Here is an 11079-nt window from a genome sequence, read left to right as displayed (position 1 = left end):
GCATAATATTCCATTGTGTATATGTACCACAGTTTCTTTAGCCATTCGTCTGTTGAAGGGCATCTTGGTTGTTTCCAGAGTCTTGCTATGGTAAATAGAGCTGCAATGAATATAGGTGTAAGGAAGGGGTTTTTGTATTGTATTTTTGTGTTCCTAGGGTATATTCCTAGGAGTGGTATAGCTGGATCGTATGGGAGCTCGATTTCCAGTTTTTGGAGGAATCTCCATATCGCTTTCCATAAAGGTTGAACTAGACAGCATTCCCACCAGCAGTGGATAAGAGTTCCTTTCTCTCCACATCCCCGCCAACACTGTTTATTCTCATTCTTTGTGATGTGTGCCATTCTCTGGGGTGTGAGGTGGTATCTCATCGTTGTTTTGATTTGCATCTCCCTGATGATTAGTGATGTGGAACATTTTTTCATGTGTCTTTTGGCCATGCGTATTTCTTCTTTGTCAAAGTGTCTGTTCATTTCTTCTCCCCATTTTTTGATGGGGTTAGATGTTTTTTTCTTGTAAAGTTCTGTCAGTGCCTTGTATATTTTAACCCATTTTATAAACATTGTCCTTGTTAAGGCCAGACTTTTTCACACTTTATTTTTCCACTAGAGTTGACAAAACCAAGTTGTAGATACAGACTTAATAGATCCTCAAATTAGTCATTCCCAAAATAATTTCTTGCTAATTGGGCAATTATTTTATTTTATATTGATGGGGAAAGGATAAATGCACTTCAATTACAGGGTGAAAGAAGAAAATATGTCAAGTCAATTAATACTTGATATCAATATTCATTTATGAAATAAGCAGTCCTTTTGTCCTTCATTCATTCCTACTGGGGAATGGAAAACAGGCAAATGAATTGTGTGTTCAGGCACTGTTAAGGCTGTTTGACTAGGGCTAAAATTGAAATCTGATCAGGGAATGAACATAAGGACATGAATGAAATGAATAAGCCATCACTTGGCTAATGCACTCATTTTCCTTAACTTTCAAGCATTTTTTTTTTTGATTTCTAGGATATTTTTAAGAAAAACTCCTTTTTCTCTTCACAAACCCTTCTGTCGAGGAGGGCTGACTTTCAATAGATCGCAGCAAGGGAGCTGTTCTGCGACATAGGAAACCCTGAAAAATCAGCTCTTATACTTTTACTGAATGTACTTGCATCCTATTGCTGCTATGAAAGATTAATATACACTAGGTGGTTTAAAAGGATAAGCACACTGGAAAGTCAAAAAACAAAAAGACTTGTTTACTTTTTATGGATGGAAAGCTTATGTGGGACTTATAAACCCAAATCAGAGTATTGGCAGAGAAATATGCTTTCTGAATGTTCTGGGAAAAATGATTTTCCTGCTGTTCCCAGCTTCTAAGAGGCCACTGATTCCTTTTGATTGTGGCTCTTTATTTTACCTTAAAATTCTTCACTGCAAACTGTCTCTATTCCCTAATCTCTTTTTTTACACAAACTTCTACATTTCTCTTAAAAGGACACTTGAGGGTACATTGAGCTCACATGGCTAAATGAAAATAATACTATCCTCTCAAGCTCCTTAGTTTAATCATACCATCCAAGTGATTTTTGTCATTTAAGTTGAGATTTGCAAAGATCCTGTACAAAAGGAGATTGCCATGTTTGACAGATTAATAATTTGCTAACCAGAATAATTATCCTTTTTTGGTTTGTTTTGTTTTGGGACCACATTCAGTGGTGCTTTGTGCTTATTCCTGGCTCTGAAATGAAAATATAATTCTGGCAGGCTCCAAGTACATTATGGGATGCTGGGAATTGAACCTGAGTTGGTGCACCTGCAAAGCAAATGCCCTACACTGTGCTATTTCTCTGGCCCCAAATTTTCATTATAAAAAAATTGTTCACTTCGTTATACACATGCCAATGTGCATAACCCTCTCTTCTTCAGCTCAACTCAGTATCACAGAAAACAGTACTTCCATGTTCACTTGCCCTCCTAAGTTTCTAGGTAGAATCAACTTTAGAATGGATGGCAGTGGTACATGACTACAGAGTTCAAGAGAAAGGGAATCAGGTCACTTTATCTTTGCTCTCTGTATTCTCTGAATTGCCTGGTATTATTGGCTGATACTATTGCTCTGGTATTATTGCTCTCCCTCTCAAAATTCATCTGATCAGATTACTCTCTGGTCACTCTGGGTGGATGATTAGTGGAAGCTTCTTAACAATTAATTAATTAATTGATTGATTGATTGATTGATTGATTGGTTTTTGGGTCACACCCAGCAGCACTCAGGGGTTACTCCTGGCTCTACGCTCAGACATCACTCCTGGCAGGCTAAGGAATAATTTTACTTTATTCTGACTACTGCTTGCCTTTCCAGCACCATTGTAACTACATTATTTTAATGGGCTTTTTGGTTGGTTAGGTTTTGGGTTTTGAGCTACACCTGATTGTTTTCAAGGTTTATTTCTGGCTCTGTGCTCAGGGATCACTCCTGGTGATATTTGGTGAACCATAAGTTCTAACTTGAGTCAGTCATGTGCAAAGCAAGGACCCTGCTTACTGTCTATCTATCTGGCCCCTTGAACCTATCTTTTTTTTTTTTTTTTTTTTTTTTTTTTTTTTTTTTTTTGGTTTTTGGGCCACACCCGGTAATGCTCAGGGGTTACTCCTGGCTATGTGCTCAGAAGTTGCTCCTGGCTTGGGGGACCATATGGGACACCGGGGGATCGAACCACGGTCCGTCCAAGGCTAGCGCAGGCAAGGCAGGCACCTTACCTTTAGCGCCACCGCCCGGCCCCTTGAACCTATCTTAAACTTGATTTAAAATTGTTCTCTCTGAAAGATTTAGAGCATTGATGGTGTGTGTATGTATGTGCGAGCAAATTCACACCATTTTGACATCATAACTTCTATATCATTGATAAATTTATCTATAGATTATTATTCCTAAAAATAGGGTCTACTGAGGCTCTACCCATTTCATTTGTACCTACCATTTTACCAGGCATAAAAGTCACCTTAAATGAAGCTCTGATGTCAGTGTCATTTATTTCATTGTTTATGGCTTATCTCTATACTGACATTTTAAACAACCAATAAAATAAATACTGTCTTCTGATCTTCTATGCCACAGACTCTGGATTCTCACAGATACCTCTGAATAATAAGGCTGGTTTGACCTCATGCTTTAAAGAGAACATTTCATTTGGTGTATAAGTGGGAGGTACAAGCTTCCTCCTTTATATTCTTAGTTACCCAATATTTTCAGGTTTCTTTAAAAAGGACATTATTATAATTTTGAAGGGCAAACATTTTATTTAAAAGGTCAACATGGATTTTTGTGTAATTTTTAAAATGTATAGTTAATGCCAGTATATTTCAAAATTAAACAAAGTAGCTACTGAAGTACATGATTTGATAACATTCTCAACATGAAGAAAGAGACAGTTTTTTTTTTTAAATTAATTGTGACCTTCTATACCATTTTCTCTTCCTTCTGTAATTTAACCTATTACTTTCAAGCTCTATAATCAGATATTTTAAAGTGGATATGAAGGAAAATGAATCCCACCTGTAAGGCATCATATGTTCTAGAATTGGAGTTTTGAGCTTACCATGACCCCTTCCATGGTATCAGGATAAGAACATAGTCTCTGCCTCATTCAAAGTTGTTATTGTACCACTGATAAATTATAAACCTGACTAATATCATTTTTCTAAATGTTTTCTAACATGTATCCTAAAATCTTTAGTCAAATAAAAAATCTCTCAATAAACATGACTAGTATATTATTAATAAGATGTGATGGAAAGACTCAATGTTCATTTTTTTTCTTTTCAGAGGAGAGCGCACATGCAGTCCCCTACTACCATAAATTACGCAGTTGAGTTTCCCACAATTGGGGAAATTGCAGAGGTCAGCACGCCCGAGTGCAATGGGCTAGCCTCACCCTGGGGAAACCACCTTCGTGATCATGGAATCGCCCCTGCCATTTTTTTTCCAATGTTCATTATTAAAAAAGTATATTTTCCCCAAAGTACAATATTTTTTGACTGCCATTTGACCTACAGCTTTAGGTAAGTTTTTCAGCTGGCTCAAAATATACTCAAATAGTTTATATATAAATCAATGCTATGATACAGACAAAAATATTTTAATCTTTAACCTGACTCACACATTTAACAGTTTTAATGTTAGGTATACATAGAAGACCTAGAATAATGTCATATAAAATCTAGTCTTATTGTGTCTACTTAAGTAGAAATAAAATGAAATGGTGCTTTACTCAAAAACAAAGAAAATGAGGTAAAATCAACTATAAATTAAATTTCAAGTTTTAGAAAAATTCTACGATTGGTTAATTTTATTTCAACCATGATGGTATCCAGAATAAAAAACTTAGTTTACTATTAAAATAATATCAAAATTTTAGGATAAAAATACTTCAATTAATATTATATATTTTTGCTCAGCTGTTTAACCTGAATTTCTTTGGCCTGGAAAACAAATAGATCATTTTTCTAAACATATAAGTAGGATTAAAGTAGACATAATAGGTTTGTTTTTGGTCTCTTTTTGATAAATATTCCTCTTCCCTGTATTCAAGCAAATGGTCCATTTGGCTTTTATACTAAGATGCTTCTTCCTTAGACTGTCTAAAGAATAAGACTGATATTTAATCTGTTAGCTGCTCTACTTATTTCTTTTTTAATGCATTCAGAACACAGAAGAAGAGTTACAGAAAAAGTAACCCAAACTATTTTTTAACTCCCACATTATAAGTGACAAAACTGTATGCCACTTATTTTAAAAACCTGAAAGCAAAGTCTACTATGACTACACTTAGGCATTCTCATGTCTCATGAGCAAGTTAATATGTAAATAGTAAACATATGAAAAATAATAGCAAGAGATAAATTTACAGACACTCCTATGCTTATTTAGTCTCATTTCCCTGTGTCTCAGCAATTAAAGTTTTTCTTTTTACTCTCCATTATAGTATGGTTCCAATGTAAAGTAAAATTTTTAGACAAATTATTGTTTAGCTAGTTTATCTGTTTAGTATCAAATCAGCCTTAAAAATCAAGAAAAATATTTAGAGCCACAGACGTCTCTTAATGTTTAGTTCAAATTTCATACTTTATGAAGATCTTTTTAAATTGGCTTTATTTAGAATTATATATACTTTATGTATATGCTCTGTATAATTAAATAGACATTAATTAAAGTTTAAAAGTACAACAGAAATATAACTCTGTATTCTTCACTTCAGGATGCATATTTTATGACCAACCATTTTTAAATTGACCTTTTAATTTTGTAATATAAAGTACATTGATTTAGAAAATTATTCATATTTAATTATAGATATACAATATTTTATACCAATCCACCAACAATGTGAACATCTCTCCACCAACCTTCCTAAAGTTCTTCCCATACCTCCATCTCACTACCTGCCATCTTAATGATACCCTTTTAAGTTTGGTTGTTAAAATTTGGATCTCATGATTTCATGTTGTTGGCTCATGGTTTAGATATTTAATTCTGTCCATTCTGGCCAGTATACCTAGTCAACTAAACCTATGTTCCTCCTTATTCCACATATGTCTCTCTCCCTCTCCACTCTTTCTTTCCTTTTAACCACTGTAATCCAAGGCCAAGAGTATTCTAGACAACACCCATTTAAAAATTGCATACTCTCATGAAGTTATTCTAAATACCACTTATAAGTGATCTCATCCTGTATTTTTCCTCTTTCTCCTTCCTGGCATACTTCACATAACATTATATATTCAATTCTATTCATGTTGCAGTGGATTGCATGATTGTATCATTTTGTATACTTATATAGTGTGCCGGCCTGCGGCCTCAGTTTATTCGCAGCTGTGGAAAGGGTCTTCACCTGCAAAGAGAACTGGAGAGAGAAAAGAGAAATGCCAAGACAGGCTTTCTGATCAAGGCATTCATTTTATTTTCAGGTAGCCAAAGCTTATATAGGCTTTACACAATGGGGGAGAGTTACAGAACAAACCATTAGCTTAGTATACATTCCAGACAGGGTGGTTTTGCATGATCTCATAAAACTGTTACAATCTTCTACCAGAACATGCTGTTACCACATACCACAGTCTATATATCGATCTTAGCGTTCTGTATTAGAAGAATGTGGTCTAGTGCTCTGCGTCATTTCAGGCCCAACTGGTAACTACTCGAGTTAGAGTTTAGCCAGAGGGCAGGCGTGAAGCAAGATGGCTGAACGATCTAAAATGGCTGTGCTAATGTCAAAGGTTCCAAAGGGAGGCAACTGGCTCCCAACAGTTCCCCATCTCTAGTCTAAAAAGGGGCAGGAAGGCAAAGCATAAATTTTTGGGGAAACGCGCCTATCTTAGGCTACCTGAGTTGCCACCACAAGGGGCATCTGAGAGAGGGGCAGATGTAGCCTACCCCTGTGGACTCAGGCTATTCCCGTTGTGGACAACATCGCAGTCAATACCACCAGGCAATGCCTCTTCCATCAGATCATGAAATTCAGCAAAATCCAGGGATTCAGGGGGCTGAGTTGCAAGCTGTTGATAATGCACAACAACATGTTTCCTAGTAGCACTGTCCACCTTGGCTTTAACAAAATCAATTAATTTTCTAAATGCCCATGGGCAAAATGAAATGAGGCAGAGCAGACCTAACAAGGGACCCACTGTGGTGGGCACCAGGGTGGTGAGCCAGGGTGAGGTGGAAAACCAATTTTTATACCAAGATTCACCTTGTTCAGTGGCTCTATTCCATTCCTCAAGGCTTCTTTCTATCTAGCTCTTTAATACTGTTTCTAAACATTCCTGTCTTGTCTTTATAAAAGCAACATTCTTCCTTAAGGGCGGTGCATAATTCCCCCTCTTTCAAAAAGGCTAAGTCCAAACCACAGTGGTTTTGCTATACAACTTCAGCAAGAGAGCCAACAGTTTTAGTAAGATATTTTAAACCTTCCTTCAGTTCCTTGACATCTTTATCAATAGCACGTGTAAGCTGATTAAAACTACTTTGTGAAGTGATTAAAGAAGTAATACCAGTTCCTGCTCCAGCAAAACTCAAACCTAAAACAATAGAAAGAGTAATAGCAGTGATAGGTTCACGTTTTTATCTAAACAAAACAATCTTCTTATCCCAAAGCAAATCATCAACAGGTCTAATGATTAATCTAGGAATTAACAAAACTAAAACACAATAATCACGATAAGCAAGAAATGTTTCAGTAACAATATGGGGAGAAAGTCCAGTGGAGCAAGCAAAATAAGTGGAGATGGGGGCTTCAATAAAGATGGAAGAGTTGGTGACAACAATGGTTTGGTTGTAAATGTCCAAATAGTTAGACAGGGGGGCTCATATGCGGTCCGAGTAAGCAAAATCCCACGCCTATGACCTGTCTCAAAGGTATGCCTTGATGAGTCTCAACTCCCCAGTGGAGGTCAGCAGGGTCATTGGTAACAGTGGGTGTGCCAAAGGTTGTGATTCCTTTATAGAAAGGCTGCAGGGCAGAGTATCAAATCCAGAATTCCCCTTAGGCAGAGTCAGTCAGAAACAGATCTGGCAGGAATGGTGGGCTGAAGGATTGGAACGGTGGGTGGGTAATGCAGAGGTGGCAGGGGGAGTGACAGGCTCTTTTAAGGTGAATGAAGACATGAGTGCAGAAGATCTATAAGGAAAGGGCTTGGCAGGAGGCAAAATTATTATAGGTTTAAGAGGGAGTGAAGCCATGAGGTGTAGCAAAATAGTGGGGCCTATAGCTACAGAGGCATACTTGGGAGGTTCTTTTTACAATAAAATTTTTCATAAATTTAATTTTACATATAAAAATAGGAGTTTACTTAGTCTTCTAGCCTTGGTTTACAGGCAGAAGACACTAGCAATTTACATTACACAAATTAGTTCCGAATACCAAGGGAATGCTTACTAATTTCTGTCAGACTTTAGACTTTAAATAATTCTATAATTAACAATCACCAATTTTTCAAAGACTTTTAAACTGAACTTTAACAATTCTTTTTAAACTTCTTTTTTTTAAACCTTGATGCTTCTCTCTCTAGCCACATGTCCGTATTTTTCTGGCCTTAACTAACATATGGCAGGAAAGCTGGGTGATTGCAAAGCCCAAAAATTCTCCAGGGAAAATTTATCCCTGATGGCCATTGAGAAATCTGGGGTTTACTATCCCCTACACCCTCTGCCATGTTCTCAGAAGGACAAAGCCAGCTTAACACATAATTTTTAACACATGATCTTAGTTGCAGGATGCCACAGTCTGTCAGCTACTAAGTGACCAGACTGATCAAGTTGTGAAAAAATTAATTGAAATCTCAAAAATGAATAAGGCTTTGAAAATTGTATCTTCTTATAAAATGTAGAGATACTAAATAAACAGACAAAACAAAACAACACTAAACACAATATTATACACTTGTGGCCACTTTCATTCAGTACAACACACACATGAACAGACAAAAGGATCAATCCAAAACTTACGTTAGAAAAATTGACACGGGTAAAATTGGACAAGCGCTTTTAAATATTTATCTGATATGTTTGTAAGAAAAAATTTTTGTAGAAAAACTTTTCCAGCTTTAGAAGTACTTAATGTAGATGGAGTGGAGCTTTGCTGAAAATAAAAGCTTTAAGGTTGAGATTTAGCACAAAACATTTTTAAAACAACCCTAATTTAAAGTTTAAAACATTAAGTAAAATGGTTAGTAATCAGTTAAAAAAAATTAAGTAAAATGGTTAATGAGCACTGTAGAAGGAGTCTCCACTCTGAAGTATGATATCATCTGCTATGAATGAACAAGTTTTCTTTAAATTAGTTTCACAGTAGAACAGTAAGACAGCTGCAATAAAGTGTTAAAATTTTAATGATTAAACACAAGAGCATAAACTATGACTATTAGAGGTATGAAAAAACTGACTTTAAAAAAAACAAACAATTGTTCCTACTTTGAAGACTTTAAGTGAATAATTTGTAAAAATATTATATACCAAGAGAGGCTCGGCTGGGCTCAGAGCACTCCGCATGCCAGGATTTCTGGGTGTCTTTGCCTGGTATGTTGGGGCTCTGGGCAGGACAGCTAGCCACAGGCCCCATGGGCTGACCACCTAGTCCAGGGGACCAAGGTCCCCCCAAACCTGGTGGGTCTTCAAGGCCACACCTGGTTAATCGGGCCCTGGGGGGAGGGGGGGAGAAATTCCTCCCTAGGCATCCAAAAACTACAGAGGCCCGGCTGGGCTCAGAGCACTCCGCATGCCAGGATTTCTGGGTGTCTTTGCCTGGTATGTTGGGGGCTCTGGGCCGGACAGCTAGCCACAGGCCCCCTGGGCTGACCACCTAGTCCAGGGGACCAAGGTCCCCCCAAACCTGGTGGGTCTTCAAGGCCACGCCTGGTTAATCGGGCCCTGGGGGGAGGGGGGGAGAAATTCCTCCCTAGACATCCAAAAACTACAGAGGCTCGGCTGGGCTCAGAGCATTCCGCATGCCAGGATTCCTGGGTGTCTTTGCCTGGTATGTTGGGGGCTCTGGGCAGGACAGCTAGCCACAGGCCCCCTGGGCTGACCACCTAGTCCAGGGGACCAAGGTCCCCCCAAACCTGGTGGGTCTTCAAGGCCACGCCTGGTTAATTGGGCCCTGGGGGGAGGGGGGTGAAATTCCTCCCTAGGGTCACAGCTGTCCCTATGCACAGCTGGACTCAGAACACTCCGCATGCCAGGATTGCTGGGTCTTGCCTGGTATGTTGGGGGCTCTGGGCAGGACAGCTAGCCTGTCCTAGCTAGCCTAGACCTCCCTAGGGTCCCTAGTTGTCCCTAGGCACAGCTGGGCTCAGAACACTCCGCATGCCAGGATTTCTGGGTCTTTGCCTGGTATGTTGGGGGCTGTGGGCAGGACAGCTAGCCACAGGCCCCATGGGCTGACCACCTAGTCCAGGGGACCAAGGTCCCACCAAACCTGGTGGGTCTTCAAGGCCATGCCTGGTTATTCGGGCCCTTGGGGGAGGGGGGAGAAATTCCTCCCTAGGCATCCAAAAACTACAGAGGCTCAGCTGGGCTCAGAGCGCTCCGCATGCCAGGATTTCTGGGTGTCTTTGCCTGGTATGTTGGGGGCTCTGGGCAGGACAGCTAGCCACAGGCCCCCTGGGCTGACCACCTAGTCCAGGGGACCAAGGTCCCCCCAAACCTGGTGGGTCTTCAAGGCCACGCCTGGTTAAGTGGGCCCTGGGGGGAGGGGGGGGAGAAATTCCTCCCTAGGCATCCAAAAACTACAGAGGCACAGCTGGGCTCAGAACACTCCGCATGCCAGGATTTCTGGGTCTTTGCCTGGTATGTTGGGGGCTCTGGGCAGGACAGCTAGCCACAGGCCCCCTGGGCTGACCACCTAGTCCAGGGGTCCAAGGTCCCCCCAAACCTGGTGGGTCTTCAAGGCCACGCCTGGTTAGTCGGGCCCTGGGGGGAGGGGGGGAGAAATTCCTCCCTAGGCATCCAAAAACTACAGAGGCTCGGCTGGGCTCAGAGCACTCCGCATGCCAGGATTCCTGGGTGTCTTTGCCTGGTATGTTGGGGGCTCTGGGCAGGACAGCTAGCCACAGGCCCCCTGGGCTGACCACCTAGTCCAGGGGACCAAGGTCCCCCCAAACCTGCTGGGTCTTCAAGGCCATGCCTGGTTAATTGCGCCCTGTGGGGGAGGAGATATTCCTCCCTAGGCATCCAAAAACTACAGAGGCTCAGCTGGGCTCAGAACACTCCGCATGCCAGGATTTCTGGGTCTTTGCCTGGTATGTTGGGGGCTCTGGGCAGGACAGCTAGCCACAGACCCCCTGGCTGACCACCTAGTCCAGGGGTCCAAGGTCCCCCCAAACCTGGTGGGTCTTCAAGGCCACGCCTGGTTAATCGGGCCCTGGGGGGAGAGGGGGAGAAATTCCTCCCTAGGCATCCAAAAACTACAGAATCACGTGGGGGCGTGAGCCCCCGCGCGTACTTCATGTATTTCATGTATTCAGAATATTCCTTATTCTTTTGTTATGTTTTGCAATACAGAATGTTTATTTTGTATTCTGCCCTTTT

General features: G+C 40.4%; 1 non-coding gene across 1 annotated transcript; it reads right to left on the bottom strand.

The window, feature by feature from the left end:
* Nucleotides 1-3819: 3819 nt before the first annotated feature.
* LOC126024948 (U1 spliceosomal RNA) lies at nt 3820-3982 on the bottom strand. Its single transcript, XR_007501018.1, has one exon. It is a non-coding gene; the product is annotated as a U1 spliceosomal RNA (small nuclear RNA).
* Nucleotides 3983-11079: the final 7097 nt, after the last annotated feature.

The sequence above is a fragment of the Suncus etruscus genome, chromosome 12, assembly GCF_024139225.1.
Source record: "Suncus etruscus isolate mSunEtr1 chromosome 12, mSunEtr1.pri.cur, whole genome shotgun sequence".
Classification (NCBI taxonomy): domain Eukaryota; kingdom Metazoa; phylum Chordata; class Mammalia; order Eulipotyphla; family Soricidae; genus Suncus; species Suncus etruscus.
This window is presented reverse-complemented; position numbering and strand designations above follow the sequence as displayed.